This window comes from Rana temporaria, chromosome 2, assembly GCF_905171775.1.
Source record: "Rana temporaria chromosome 2, aRanTem1.1, whole genome shotgun sequence".
Taxonomy (NCBI): domain Eukaryota; kingdom Metazoa; phylum Chordata; class Amphibia; order Anura; family Ranidae; genus Rana; species Rana temporaria.
Window position 1 is genome coordinate 364,533,717 of NC_053490.1, and position 16,768 is coordinate 364,550,484.

Sequence of the window (16,768 nt, forward strand, 5' to 3'; positions counted from 1 at the left end):
ATCTGCGGATGGCGTGTTAGAGCAAAGCCGTGAGCTTTGACCCCTTGAGATGGTAGGAGACTGCAGGAGAGTCTTTACATGTGGAACATGCAACCTGGTCACTGTTGGTAGTTCATCTAATCTAGACTGCCTATATGTTAATTTTGAAGTTGATCTCAATTAAAATGATTGTTTTTCCTCAATACAGACTGTGCATATTAATGAGTTTTTCCCCCCATGATTTTGGGCTGATTTGATTCTGTGGACTTCCATGAGCGCAGATTGTTTTTTTGGTGTGATGAAAGGCATACTTCAATTGCCAAGGACTTTCAGAGGTCCCTCCAGAACCTGAAAGTAAATTGTAGTCTTCTATCAGATACAATGTTATCAGCCTGATGATTTCCTTGATGAAAATATTTGCTGTGTCAACAGCAGAGGGAGTTGCTAACCATGGGTAAGGAATGAGCCATCTTCCAAAAGACGGTCAACCACTACCAAGATGGTGGTGAAACCTCCAGAAGGGTGTAAGTCTACGATAAAGTCCATCAAGATCTTTCTCCAAGGTTGTTCTGGAATGGGTAATGTTCTTAACATTACCCTAGGACTTGGTATTGGGCCCTATATTGCATTGGCAAATGATACAGGAACTGACAACGTTTTTACAATCTTGCCTTCACCCGGGCCACCAGAAGGATCATTGTATAAGCTCAGAGGTCTTTTGTACCCCAAAATGTCCAGCAAGCTTATGGTCATATAAGGTCCTTAGGACCTGAAGTCTTACTTGTTGAGGGATGAAGATCTTGTCTTGAAACCAAAGTAGTCCTCCTTGATTTGTCAGAGAAGGTACCTCAGGTTCAGTACATTGGCTGGAAGCTTGTCTAATCTTTTTCAAGGTTCTCGTTAATATATGTCCGCAATGCTTCCAACTCGATTTCTGATAGGGGAAATATTCGGCCAAACTGAATCTCGGCTCTGGGTAATAATTCAATTGGACAATCATAAGGCAGATGAGGTGGGAGTTTGTTGGTTTTTTTCTTATCAAAAATGTCCATGAATTATTGGTACACTGAGGGACATCCAGATGCGTATTGGATGTGGATTGAATAGTCAGGCAGTTGGCTTAGTTCTGAAAACTTGAAACAAGGCAATGTTGTGAGCAGTAGATGGGAAAAAAAGGATATTTCTTTCTTACTCCAGTTTATGTGTAGATTATGAGCCTGTAAGCACGGAAGGCCTACCATGTTTCCCTGAAAATAAGACCTATCCTGAGAAAAAGCCCTACTGTGATTTTTGGGGAGGGCTGCAATATAAGCCCTGTCCTGAAAATAAGGATTGTAAAATCCTAAAATGCACTTTTATTGCAGTGGTATATAGTGTGAACTGTGTACCGTATGTTCCTGTGAATTATGTTTGATTAATGCCTTCTGTGCGGCGGCGCTCAGCTTATCCCCCTCTGTTCTCCTTCTCTTCTCCCAGCTTTCAGCGGGGGATCTCGCCCCCCCCCCCCCTGCAGTGCTTGGAGCAGGGAAGGATCTCCGGCGGACCATGTAAACACCACGCTCAGCTGATCCCCGCTGCTCTCCTCTTCCCCTTTTCTACCAGTGAGGGAACTGGGACCCCCTCCCTCTACAATGCTTGGAGCAGGGAAGGAAGCTCCGGCGGGCCATGTAAGCCCTGAGCGGCACTCAACTGATCCCTGCTGCTCTCCTCTTCGCCTCTTCTGCCAATGGAGGATCTCGGAGCGTGCCCTGTACCAGAAAATTAAGGTCAGTGCAGGAAGAGAGGATCGGTGGGTCACGGTGCTCCAACAGGGTGTATCACAGATAGATTGCAGAGAAATCAGAGAGTTTACATTGTGTAATACGGTGCATTTTGGGATTTTTACACCCACTTTTACTCAGTTCCACTGGCCTGACAGGCAAAGAGGGAGATGGGGAGAGAAGACAGCACATGACAAGCTGAAAAATGCCCCGAAAAATTAGCCCTACTGGTTCTTTTTCTTGGTAAAATTAATATAAGACCCAGGCTTATTTTCGTGGAAACATGGTAGAATAATAGGAAACATAGGCGAACTGATGATATCGAAGCAGATTAATTCTTGGTGGCCAGAGTCTAACAGTGAGGATGGGCCTGATTTCTTGGGTAACAGGTCCAGAGCAGGAGAGAGAGCCATCGGCCAGATGTATCTTAAGGCTCTGTCTTTTATTATGAAGTGGGGTACAAAGTCTTTTTGCCAGGAAAGCGTCCAGGAAGCAGCTGCACGCCCCAGAGTCAACAATGGCTTGGAACCAAATTTCCTCTTCTGCCTCCTGTAGGGAGACAGGGAGGACAAGCAGAGAGGAGGAAGGACTAGCCATCTGAAAATTCACCAGATGTTGTTGGCATGACTTACTGGGCCTCACAGGGCAATCTTGTAGGTAGTGTCCGGCTCATCCACAGTACAGACAAAGATTAACCTGACCACTGCGTTGCCTCTCATCTGAATCAGTCCAAATTGTATGGGTTCACTTTCAGGAATGACAGAAGAAGGAGAACCAGATAGAGTGGAGTGAAACTTTAGGTAGCACCCAGGTGGGTCGCAAAGTCTGGAAGCGCTCGGAGCGTTGATCCCACAGGCACCTGTCAAGCTTGATTGCCATTTTGATTAAACCCTCCAAGGTAGCAGGAGTTTTGACTCTGGCCAGTTCATCTTTAGGGGTCTCTGAGAGGCCATGGGAACATTGATATTTAAGGGCGGCTTTGTTCCACCCAGTGTCAGCGGACCATTTTCGGAAGTCCATAGTATAATCCTCAACTGGGCGTTTTCCTTGGAACAGCGTGTGCGGGAGGGTTTAAGCCATAGCTGTACGCTGTGGATTGTCATAAAGTTGAGCCATAGATTCAAAAAAAGTATCCAGAGTTTAGTACAGAACTTTTCTGTTCGAGCTAATTATGGGCCCATGCTTGGGGTTCCTCAGACAGCAAGAAAATAATAAACCCCACTTTCACAGTCTCTTCAGAAAACATTCTGGGCTGGAGGGCCAGGTACAGCAGGCAAGCATTCATGAATGCTCTGAACTTCTTTTGATCACCCCGGAATCGTTCAGGCTCTTGTGAAGAAGCGACTGAGGTTCCACTGGCAGAAAATGGGCCTGGGTCTTTAGGAGCGGGTGGTATAGTCAGATGTTGACGACGCCCTTCTATAGCCCTCTTAAAGTATTTGCACTGCCTGGGTAAGGGCAGTGATCTGCTGGCATAGGGCCTTGAGTGGGAAAAAAGTGTGGGAACTCCTAAGTGCAGTATACCCCTGAAGGTGGTACAGTGAGTATAATGCTCAAAGAAGCATGGGTTGCCAGCAGGGTTAAGCAGCAGATTATCACTTGAAGGCAACTTGAGGTTGTAGCAGGAGTGCAGGAGAAAATCCTTAATGGGCTGTAATTGTGTACAGCAACTTTGCGCTTCCAGGGAGCCTGGCAGAGGATCTAGCACTGATGATCAGCTGATAACTGCTTCAAGAGAATTTGGTGCAGCAAGCCAGGGTCATGCACAGATAGACAAGCAGATAAAACAGGAGCAGAGTCTTTGAAACAAGCCAGAGCCATTCACAGGTAAACGGGTGGGTTCAGGCAGAGACAAGTCTTTGAGGCAATTTACAGGTATACAAGTAGATAAACAGAAGAGAAGTCCTTTAAGATAAGCAGGGGTCAGAGCCAGGAGACATTCAGGGTGGGTCAAGAACAATCGGGGTCACAGTAATAGATACAGGAAGCAGATGCAGGTTCAGGAGTTGAGGGGGAGCTGAAGACAATCCAGCAATGAGAGGGGGTCCTGGGCAGCCTTTTATAGACCACTAGGGAATTGCATCTTTCACGCTATGTGCGTGCTACTGCGCAGTCCCGTTCCATCGCACACCCTCGAGAGTGGAACCGCCATTCTCCCCCGCATGAGCGCAGGAACCTGCCGATAGCACCTGTTAACAGCGCTGCCATTGATTTCATTGCCATCTCCCTGACAGAGGGAACACTGGCTACAAGGGCAAGTTCAGAGGGTGGTGATAAATGGGGGATACTCGGAATGGTCAGGGGTGGGGTCAACCAGGGTTCTGTGCTGGGACGAATCCTGTTTAATTTGTTCAAAACGACATGGATGATGGGGTAAACCATTCAATCTCTGTATTTGCGGATGACACTAAGCTAAGCAGAGCAATTACTTCTCCACAGGATGTGGAAACCTTGCAAGAAGACCTGAACAAATTAATGCAGTGGGCAACTACATGGCAAATGGGGTTTAATGTAGAAAAATGTAAAATAATGCATTTGGGTGGCAAAAATTATTATCACTAGGGGGTGAACCTCTGGGAGAATCTAGGATGGAAAAGGCTGTGGGGGTCCTAGTAGATGATAGGCTCAGCAATGGCATGCAATGGGGATTAACTCCAGTGATAAAGCGACAATTCTCCCACTCTACAAGACTTTAATCCGGCCTCACCTGGAGTAGGCTGTCCAGTTCTGGGCACTAGTCCTCAGGAAGGATATACTGGAAATGGAGTGAGTACAAAGAAGGGCAACAAAGCTAATAAAAGGTCCGGAGGATATTAGTTATGGAGAAAGGTTGCGAGCACTGAACTTATTCTCTCTGAAGAAGAGACGCTTGAGAGGGGATATGATTTAAATTTACAAATATACCGGTGACCCCACAATAGGGGTAAAACTTTTTCGCGGAAGGGAGTTTAATAAGACACGTGGCCACTCATTAAAATTAGAAGAAAAGAGGTTTAACCTTAAACATCGTAGTGGGTTCTTTACTGTAAGAGCAACAAGGATGTGGAATTCCCTTCCACAGGCGGTGGTTTCAGTGGGGGGCATCGATAGTTTCTAAAAACTATTATATAAGCACCTGAACGACTGCAATATACAGGGGTATACAATATAATACTGACATATAATCACACACATAGGTTGGACTTGATGGACTTGTGTCTTTTTTCAGCTTCACCTATGTAGCGGGGTCATCCTGTCGGGGGCTTACGACAGGTCATCCCCGCTGGAACTTTATCCACTTTCTGTAAATATGTAAGATACCCTTAAGAAAGTTATGCATTGTGGGAATGCAAGTAGCAGGAGATATGGACTCCATTGACTCGTAGGAGAAACAGACTACACTTCCCACAATGCCATGTGTTATTGGAACATGTGACACCTTCGCACAGACTGATGGGGGAAGTTATTTAGGTAAAGGGAGTGGCTGATCTCGCTCTCTCAGGATCTGCACTTCTCTCCTCTGTGGAGCTGCTGACTGAGTACCGCCGTGCTGTTAGGCCAGAAGCCTGGGCCTATCCACCGAGAGACAAGCCATCCAGACGGAAGCAAGACTCCAGCATCCGGCCCGTGTTCCTAGAGACCGAGGAGGCAGCCCAGCTGACAACTGAAACAGTGGAGCACCCCTCCCATCCGGGATCCTTTGTGCCGTGGAGCAGTGTTTGCCAGCGCGTTCTTTTCTGAGGAGAACTCAGGCGGATTGGCCTGTCGGGTGAGAGAGCACATGCTCGACTTCAGACTTTCTGTCTAGTACCGACACCTAGCACAATCTCACAGGCCACAGACACTTGTTCGGCCTATAGCCGTATCGTAGGCCTATTTAACTGTTCCAGTGTTACACAGAAGTGGTTGACGCTGACGAGCGGTCAATCCACCAACCTTCAGCTATCCCAGACATTCTGTTGCTTGGTTCCTTTCCCTGATTGTTACCTATGGATTACAAATTTTAACGTGCACCAACCGGCCGCAACGTGTATATTACCTGTTCTGTAGGAGTGCTCGCTAGAGGGCGCTCGCGAGCATAGACTGCCTGCCATTAGATTAGATGAATGGTACCATTCATAGGTTCTACTCTATTTTGCTTACATTAATTGCTGATTCCAGCAAGGTCCCTTGCGAGTCAGATTCAGTCATAATTTGTCAGTGGTGTTTATGTTTCTGACGTATGTTTGATTTTCTTGAGTTTCTAAACGGTAAACTTATCTCTCTGATATTTAAATATATTCACTGTGTGGAGAGTATTTTTCTTGTCTGGAGGGATCATCCTTAACTGCAGGTAACTTTATTGCTACATTGTCACTGTGTATTGTATGCCTGCTATTGTGACCCCAGCCCAGCAGGGGTTACAATATCTTTTTCTCCAGACTTCTGATGTATCAAGGGAGGGTTCGAGCGAATTAAATAGGGGCGAGTTAAGCCAAAAAGAGAGTAGATCCCAAATCAATCAGCGGCTCCTTCGGGGGTAGCACTACACCTACTATGTAACAGAAGCAGAAGCCGAACAGAGGGATAATTTTAAAGTCAATTTTACATGGCTGGCTGAAAGAATACAAATGATTCAGTCAGAGTGAGAAATGCATCACCCATCTTCCTAAACCCATAGTCCATTACCCCACTCTTTCTGCCCCATGGACTCAGCTGGAAACGGGTCAGCACATTAAACAATAGAAAATTCCTCCCATGGGACGTTAATGCAGCAATACATAGTATGCATCATAAAAATATGCACTTTTTTTTACAATGCGTTAAAAAAGACTGTACATTAATACTCTGGCATTTTGAATAGAAAACATCACAAAGAAGACACATATCCCCTTCGATTTAGGCAGATAAATAATGTTGTGTAGACTTCATTCTGCCAGTGAGTCTCCAACGCATTTCAATTGACCTTTGCAATCTTCATCAGAGGGCAATAGGAGTATTCTTACAAAAGCAAACAACATAAAACAATGACAGAGCATATACTGATGATATAAATATCCAAAAGTACAATTCAATGTTTTTCACACAATATTGTAAAATTTCAAAGACAATGACATCTAGTCACATAGAGTATTATTTAGGAAACACCATACTCTTAAACCAACATGGAACATCCACAGGGCCACACGTCCCCACAACCAAGACCAAAAGGGGTCCCTGTAATTGACTCGCATCACTGTAAGCCTCCACAGCAAGTAGACATGATGGCGTCGCCGTGTTTGCGCTCATTGCTAGCCGGTTTTGTCTTGATGGCAGGAGGGTGAGTCCCACCTCAAAACCGCTGAGGGGGTCACATGGTAAGTGTCTTCTTGGCGTACATTACCGCTTAATCTGTGGGATGGGTCTTTGGTGCTTCCCTCCACGGCTGTAATTTATGAATCAATCATCTCACTAATTGGCTAACGGGAAGATATATTTTGGTTACTTTAGAGCCTTTGGTCTTTGTCCTAACCAGCCCAATTTGAGGAGACTTGCTGTGTATGAGGCTTACATTGATGTGATTATATAGTATTTTGTTCAGCAGCTTTAACTTGGTCTAAGCTACTTTTTGTTTCTTTTCAAAAAACGTCCTCTTTTTTTTATAATTGTTTGATTGGCTTTATAGGCCTTAACACCTTTGCCCTCATTTGGATGTTCGAGAGTCTTCTCTTACTGGTTAGAGTCTGCTATTGACACATTGGGTCCAATTAGCCATTTCCCTCCCTGGTGTCATGTGACTCAGTGTTACAAGGTCTCAGGTGTGAATGGGGAGCAGGTGTGTTAAATTTGGTGTTATTTGGTGCTATAAGAAGATTGCGAAAGACCCTGAAACTGAGCTGCAGCACGGTGGCCAAGACCATACAACGATTTAACAGGACAGGTTCAGGTTCCACTCAGAACAGCCCTCGCCATGGTTGACCACAGAAGTTCAGTGCACGTGCACAGTGTCATATCCAGTGGTTGTCTTTAGGAAATAGACATATGAGTGTTGCCAGCATTGCTGCAGAGGTTGAAGGCATGGGGGGATCAGCCTGTCAGTGCTCAGACCATATGCCGCACACTGCATGGCTGTTGTCCCAGAAGGAAGCCTCTTCTAAAGATGATGCACAAGAAAGCCCGCAAACAGTTTGCTGAAGAAAAGCAGACTATGGATATGGATTGCTGGAACCATGTCCTGTGGTCTGATGAGTGTCAAGCGTGTGTGGCAGCAACCAGGTGAGGAGTACAAAGACAAGTGTCTCTTGGTCTGGGGCTGCATGAGTGTTGCCATCACTGGGGAGCTACAATGTACTGTGACATACTGAAGCAGAGCAGGATTCCCTCCCTTTGGGGTCGTCATGTGAGAATACTGCCTGCAGCCCTGCCTCCAAGACAACCACTACCTTGTTAAAGAAGCTGAGGATAAAGGTGATGGGCTGGCCAAGCATGTCTTCAGACCTAAACCCTATTGAATATCTGTGTGGCATCCCCAAACAGGAGGTAGAGGAGTGCAAGGCCTCCAACATCTTCCAGCTCCTTGATGTCATCATGGAGGAGTTGAAGAGTACTCCAGTGGCAACCTGTGATGCTCTGGGGAACTCCATGCCCAAGAGGGTTAAGGCAGTACTGGCCACAAAAAATATTGACACTTTGGACCCAATTTGGACATTTTCACTTAGGGGTGTACTTCCTTTTGTTGCCAGCAGTTTAGACAATAATGGCTGTGTTGAGTTATTTTAAGGGGACAGCAAATTTACACTATTATACAAGCTATACACTCACTACTTTACATTGTAGCAAAGTGTCATTTCTTCAGTGTTGTCACATGAAAAGATATAATAAAATATTGACAAAAATGTGAGGGGTGTACTTACTTTTGTGAGATATTATGTATATATATATATACACACACTGCTCCAAAAAAATTAAGGAACATTTGTTAATCAGAGTATAGCATCAAGTAAAAAAACTCCTGGGATATTGATGTGGTCAGTTAAGTAACAGAGGGGGTTTCAGCTGCTTTGGTGTTAATGAAATTAACAACAGGTGCACTAGATGGGCAACAATGAGACGACCTCCAAAACAGGAATGGTTTTACAGGTGGAGGCCACTGATTTATTTTTTCCCCTACTCATCTTTTTTGACTGTTTTTCACTAGTTTTGCAATACCTGGACCCTATAGAGGTTGCACAGGCAGTGTAACTCCTCCAGGATTGCACATCAATGTGTATATAAAAATACTTGTGTGCTGCTATGCAACCAAGAAGTGAAATAAAGTAAAATACAATAAATGACCAAAAAAGCTGCAACCGTTTCACTTGGTGATCTCACACTATGTCTACGTAAGTATTATAATCAAATTATGAGTGCGCTTATTCTCTAACTTCTATACAAAATAAAATAACGAATGTGACCAATATACTCCAAAGAATTGGTGTATATAACCAATTATCTGACATACACAAAATCCTCCTTTGGGCAGCAGATTAACCCAGCAGTCTCTGGATTCCTGGGGCCCACAATGAGAGAGAACAAAACCAGGTTTATTGATTTGATCTTGTGGTAAATGTTTAAAAGCTCTGCATTGTAAAAGTTTGCCTGGGGAATAGAATGAATGATATCTGTAAGCAACTTCATATCATTTATTGTTATTGCACCTGAACATGGTGAAAGAAATATTCTAAAAGTTCATCGGTAAAAAATAATGCAAAATTGTCCTCCATTCTTACCGTAATTTTCCTTTCCTGGCTCTGCCTCAGGACAGCACAACCTCGGGTCAACCCTGCCCCTTGACCCCGTATAGGACACACCTGTATAGACAGATAAAAGACAGGCAGTACCTGGTGCAGGTGTTCTTATGAATAGCTTGCAACGGTCCAGGGAGGGTGTGTGCTGTCCTGAGGCAGAGCCAGGAAAGGAAAATTACAGTAAGTATGGATGACAATTTTCCATTTTCCTGGCTCAGCCTCATGCCAGCACAACCTCGGGACCTAGCTTGCACACACAAAAGGGAAACAACACAAAAAATCTGACACCAGGTGCTGCCAAAAGGTAAATTTATTAACATCTAGACAATACACAAGTTCCCATGAGACCCAATTGGGAATATGCTACATCTAGTTTGTAATGTTTAATGAAGGAAGATGTTAGGAGAACTCAAGCTCGCCGATTTACAGACCACGTCCGCCGATACCTTGCACCAGGCCGCCCAGGAGGATGGGGGTAGAGGTTTTCTAGTGAATATGCAGTCTGAATTGTTGTCACTACCCAGGACGAAATCACCCTTGGGGAGGCCGGCATGCCCCTCTTAGGGCCACTTGGATATATAAAAATAGCTTCAGACTTCCGAAACACTTCCGTTCTCTCCAAATATATCTGCAACATGGTCTTCAGATCTAACTTGTGCAATTCCGACCCTTCTGGGTCTATAGGTGTTGGTGGAAAGGCTGGAAGTACCAACGGCCAATTGAAGCGGAACTCTGAAGAAACTTTCAGCAGGAAACTTGAAGGACGTAACACAACTCTCTCTGGGAAAAATGTGCAATAGGGCTCCTTACAAGAAAACCCAGCAATATCGGAAACTCGTCTAGCCAAAACCACTGCTGTCAGGAACACCATCTTCAAGGTCAGGTATTATATTGAGCTGGTCGAGTCTGGAAAAAAAGATGACTTCAGCAAACCTTTCAGAACCAACAGTAAGTCCCACCTTGGGAATATGGAACAAATCGGGGGGCGAATCTTCATGGCAGCCCTGAGGAACCTGATCACAAGTTGATTTGTGGCCCAAGGAACGTCCGCAAATTCTGCCAATGCCGAAACCTGTACCTTTATGGTATTGTAACTGAGGCCTGCATCCAGAACTGACTGGAGAAAGGACAACACATTAGCCACAGATGGGTTTTGAAACTAAAATCCTTGTTGAGTGGAAAATGTCTTGAATTTCCTCCAGACTCGGTGGTAGGTGGTTTTAGTAGAAGGTTTCCTTGCTATAAGTAGGGTTGACACTACTGATTCCGACAGATTCAGGCTGTTCAGCCTCTCCCTTTCAAAAGCCATGCAGTCAAGGCTAGGCAGGCTGGATTGGGATGAAACTGGTCGCGCTGAAGGAGCAGGTCCCGATTTTGAGGCAACTTAACTGGTGGGCATGTCGCCAGGTGACAAAGGAGAGAGAACTTTGGCCTCCTCGTCTCAGAATGGAGCAATCATTATCGCCAAAACCTTCTCCTCCATTAATTTTCAGTAATGACCGAAGGATTAGAGCCATCGGGGGTAAAATGTACACCAGTTTGAAATTCCAAAGCTGGGAGAGAGGGTCCTGTGCCAGAGCCTTCGGACAGAATAACCGAGAGAAGAATCGGGGAACCTGACAGTTTTACGGTGTCACCATGAGGTTCACCTCGGGTACCCCCCATTGATTGAAGATCTCTCTAAGATATTTCGGGTTCAACCTCCACTCTGTGTTGTTGGTGAAGTTGTGGCTCAGATGGTCCGCCAAGGTGTTCTGTGCCCCAGGAAGATAAGCCTCTGCAAGATATAGCAGGTGATCCTCGGCAAAGAATATTTCTGATGCCATCTGTAGCAAGTGTAGACTTCTAGTTCCCCCCTGCTTCATGACATAAGAAACAGCTGTCCTGTTGTCCATTAACAGTCTAACCATCTTTCCTTGAATGAAGGGAAGAAAAACTTTTAGAGCTTCTCTGGCCGCTGCAAGTTCTAGCAGGTTTGTTGAACAGGGGGCCTGAGGGGGCCATCTGCCTTAAACATGTAGTCTCATGCAATGGGCACCCCAATCTTGAAGACTTGCATCTGATGTGATCGTCACCCAAACTCCGTTTGTCCCGGGCTAGAATGCTCCACCACTGCAGGTCATTGCGAATGAATGCCGGAATGTGTATTTTCTGATGTAGTGAGCCACGACTCAGAGAGAAGGGCAAATTGGAACCGCCGTGCCCATGGCACTGATGGGATACAGGCCTTCAGTCTCCCTAAAAAACTCATCCCCATGTGTACCGTAATGGTAGGGGAGGCTCCCATCTTTAAGGCCTCTGTTGACACGTGATATATTCTGTCTTGTGGAAGAAACACCTTGAATTGGAGAGTGTTGAAAGACATGCCCAGATAAACTAAAGTTTGGCATGGAGTGAGCTGGCTCTTTGCTGTGTTTATCATCCAACCGAACTGTGTTTAGGTGGCGAGGACCTGATCCCGGTGCCGCAGCAAAAGATCTGACTGGGCAAGGATCAGCACATCATCCAAGTAGTGGAATATTCTTATCCCTCTTTGTTGAATATAGGCAATTACTGTTACTAGAACTCAGTCCTTGGAGCCGAGCTGAGCCCGAAAGGAAGGCACATGAATTGAAAATGGTCGCCTGCGTAAAAGAATCTTAGGAAGCGTTGATAAATCTTGGCCACTGGGATATGGAAGTATGCATTCTTGAGGTCCACCGAGACCATCCAGTCGCCCTGACGGATTACTGCTAAAATAGTCTTGAGAGACTCCACCCGGAATGGCTGTGACTTTAAAAAATAATTAAGGCTTCTTAGATCCAGGACAGGACGCCATTTTCCTGACGGCTTTCGGACAAGGAAAAGAGGGGACTATACCCCGCAACTAGGGATGAGCCGAACACCCCCCCCCCGTTCGGTTCGCACCAGAACCTTTGAAAGGACTGAACGTTCGCGCGAACATTTAGAACCCCATTGACGTCAATGGGACTCGAACGTTCAAATTCAAAAGTGCTAATTTTAAAGCCTAATATGCAAGTTATTGTCTGAAAACGGGTTTGAGAACCCTGGTCTTGCCCCAGGGAACATGTATTCCTTAATATCGTACCTGCTGGGTGTCTATAGTATGCCTGTGAGGTGGCACGTGTTTAGAACTGTCCCTGCACAAAATAAGATTACTATAAGAAAAAGGTAAATTAAAACTGCTTGTGGCTTTAATGTAATGTCTGGTCCCTGCAATATGGATGAAAATCATTGAGAAAAATAGCATGGGTTTCCCCCCCACTCCCCCCAGATCATTACAAGCCCCTTCGACCCTATATACTTTGAACAGCATTATACAGGCGGTGCAAACAAGACAGGCACGGTAGGTTTGTTGTTAAAGCGGAGTTCCACCCTATTTTACAACTTCTTTGCATTCGTTTTTACACTGCCCCCTTAAATACATTTGGGATGTTTTATTTTTGTCTTTTAAAAACTCACGTTTTTATCTGTGAGTCTCTTATTCCCCCGCCGCGGCGGAATGGCCCCCCCCACCGCATCCAGCGCTGCTATGCCTCCTGGGATATGTGTGTCTTCAATCCCAGGAGGCTGGGCTGAACATCGCAGCCGTGGATGAACATCTCGGGGGGCGGGAGGGAGGGAGGGCAGTGCCGCCCATAGAGGTGGTGTCCTTCCTCTTCTCCCTCTCCAACTCCTCCCCCGTCCTAGCTCCTCCACCCGTCCTAGCACCACCCCCATCCTAGCACCGCCCCCGTCCTAGCTCCTCCACCCGTCCGTCACCGCCGCCCCCGTCCTCCTCCCTCCACCACCCGCCCACCTGCCATCTGTCTCCGGTGCACGGAGATGCAGATCATCAGGCAGAGAGAGCGAGTCTCACTCTGTCTGATAGTGAGAGCACCGAGCATAGTACAGCCCCGCCTCCCTGTACATTGCAACAGAGCTCTGCACTGTGTGTTACAAGTCTAGTGCAGGGAGGCGGGGCTGTACTATGATCACTGTACTCACATACAGACCAATCAGAGATCCGCTCTGTATGCCTGATCATCTGTACCTCCCCCCACTCTGCACATAATGTCACCGCACTGTCACCGCACTGTCACCGCACTGTCACCGCACTAACATCACCGCACTGTCACCGCACTGTCACCGCACTAACATCACCGCACTGTCACCGCACTGTCACCGCACTAACATCACTGCACTGTCACCGCACTGTCACTGCACTGTCACCGCACTAACATCACCGCACTGTCACCGCACTGTCACCGCACTAACATCACCGCACTGTCACCGCACTAACATCACCGCACTGTCACCGCACTGTCACCGCACTAACATCACCGCACTGTCACCGCACTAACATCACCGCACTGTCACCGCACTAACATCACCGCACTGTCACCGCACTAACATCACCGCACTGTCACCGCACTAACATCACCGCACTAACATCACCGCACTAACATCACCGCACTGTCACCGCACTAACATCACCGCACTGTCACCGCACTAACATCACCACACTGTCACCGCACTAACATCACCGCACTGTTACCGCACTAACATCACCGCACTGTCACCGCACTAACATCACCGCACTGTCACCGCACTAACATCACCGCACTGTCACCGCACTAACATCACCGCACTAACATCACCGCACTAACATCACCGCACTGTCACCGCACTAACATCACCGCACTGTCACCGCACTAACATCACCACACTGTCACCGCACTAACATCACCGCACTGTCACCGCACTGTCACCGCACTAACATCACCGCACTGTCACCGCACTGTCACCGCACTAACATCACCGCACTGTCACCGCACTAACATCACCGCACTGTCACCGCACTAACATCATCGCACTGTCACCGCACTAACATCACCGCACTGTCACCGCACTGTCACCGCACTAACATCACCGCACTGTCACCGCACTGACATCACCGCACTGTCACCGCACTGTCACCGCACTAACATCACCGCACTGTCACCGCACTGTCACCGCACTAACATCACCGCACTGTCACCGCACTGTCACCGCACTAACATCACCGCACTGTCACCGCACTAACATCACCGCACTAACATCACCGCACTAACATCACCGCACTGTCACCGCACTAACATCACCGCACTGCCACCGCACTGTCACCGCACTAACATCACCGCACTGTCACCGCACTAACATCACCGCACTGTCACCGCACTAACATCACCGCACTGTCACCGCACTAACATCACCGCACTAACATCACCGCACTAACATCACCGCACTAACGTCACCGCACTAATGTCACCGCACTAACATCACCGCACTGTCACCGCACTAACATCACCGCACTGTCACCGCACTAACATCACCGCACTGTCACCGCACTAACATCACCGCACTAACATCACCGCACTAACATCACCGCACTGTCACCGCACTAATGTCACCGCACTAACATCACCGCACTAACGTCACCGCACTAATGTCACCGCACTAACATCACCGCACTGTCACCGCACTAACATCACCGCACTGTCACCGCACTGTCACCGCACTGTCACCGCACTAACATCACCGCACTGTCACCGCACTAACATCACCGCACTAACATCACAGCACTAACATCACCGCACTAACATCACAGCACTAACATCACCGCACTAACATCACAGCACTAACATCACAGCACTAATGTCACCGCACTAACATCACCACCGCACTAACATCACCGCACTAATGTCACAGCACTAACATCACAGCACTAACATCACATCACTAACATCACAGCACTAACATCACCGCACTAACATCACCGCACTAACATCGCAACACTAACATCGCAGCACTAACATCGCAGCACTAACATCACCGCACTATCACAGCACTAATGTCACCGCACTAATGTCACCGCACTAACATCACCGCACTAATGTCACTGCACTAATGTCACCGCACTAACATCACCGCACTGTCACCGCACTGTCACCGCACTAACATCACCGCACTGTCACCGCACTAACATCACCGCACTAACATCACCGCACTGTCACCGCACTAACATCACCGCACTAACATCACCGCACTAACATCACCGCACTAACATCACCGCACTAACATCACAGCACTAACATCACAGCACTAACGTCACCGCACTAATGTCACCGCACTAACATCACCACCGCACTAACATCACCACCGCACTAACATCACAGCACTAACATCACAGCACTAGCATCACCGCACTAACATCCCGCACTAACATCCCCGCACTAACATCACCGCACTAACATCGCAGCACTAACATCGCAGCACTAACATCGCAGCACTAACATCGCAGCACTAACATCGCAGCACTAACATCACCACACTAACATCACCGCACTAACATCACCGCACTAACATCACCGCACTAATGTCACCGCACTAACAAAATGAATTTATTGACAGTGCACATGTCTGGTATATGTATACACACCACATATATAACAAGAGATATATATCATCTTGTTATGAAGATATATCTGCACAGGAACAAATTATTTATTATATTTACTGGTTCCTGGAAGGAGGGGGGGGGAGAGGAGGGGAGGAGAGGTTTGCTTTGCATAGATAAGGGGCGGTAACTTCCTCTGACACTCCCGTTGCTATTGAAAACTGATCTGAAACCATTACACTGCTTGTACAGCACTGAGCATGTGCGAGGCTGAAATCCAGGAAGTCATACAGTCTGGCTTCATGATGCCCACACTTAAGATGGCCCCAGTCAATTTCTGTTTTATAAAGTGTCTAAATGCTGTAACAACCTAACAAAATGGACCTTAGTTTACAGACTAACTGTAGTAGAATACATTCAGCTTGTGTATTACAGGGGTATTTATATTTAAAACGTTTTTTTTTTTTCAATTTGTGGCCGGAACTCCGCTTTAAGTAGAATCTGTTTGTAATTTTGAACTGGTACTTTTTAAGTGTAGCTCCAGCCATAAAATCTATTTTTAAGCTTTTTTGAAAACATAGAGAAGGGTATCACCCCTGTAAACATTTGTTTTGCTGTCTGTGTGCATCTGTTCAGAAGATTGCATTTCACTTTCTGTCCCAATGACAAATGATGTTTTGAAAATTTGGGTTTTGTAGTGAAACAAGGATTGGTGATAAAGCATCAGTGGACAGGAGACACCTCTTACAGAAGAGAATTTCCCTTCCTAGGGGTAGATTTCCTCTCACTTCCTGTTTTCTCCTTCCGTTTGCAAGTAGGAGTCGTTTGTAAGTTGGATGTTTGAAAATAGGGGGCTGCCATATATACTCTGCAGAAATTTGGGCCCT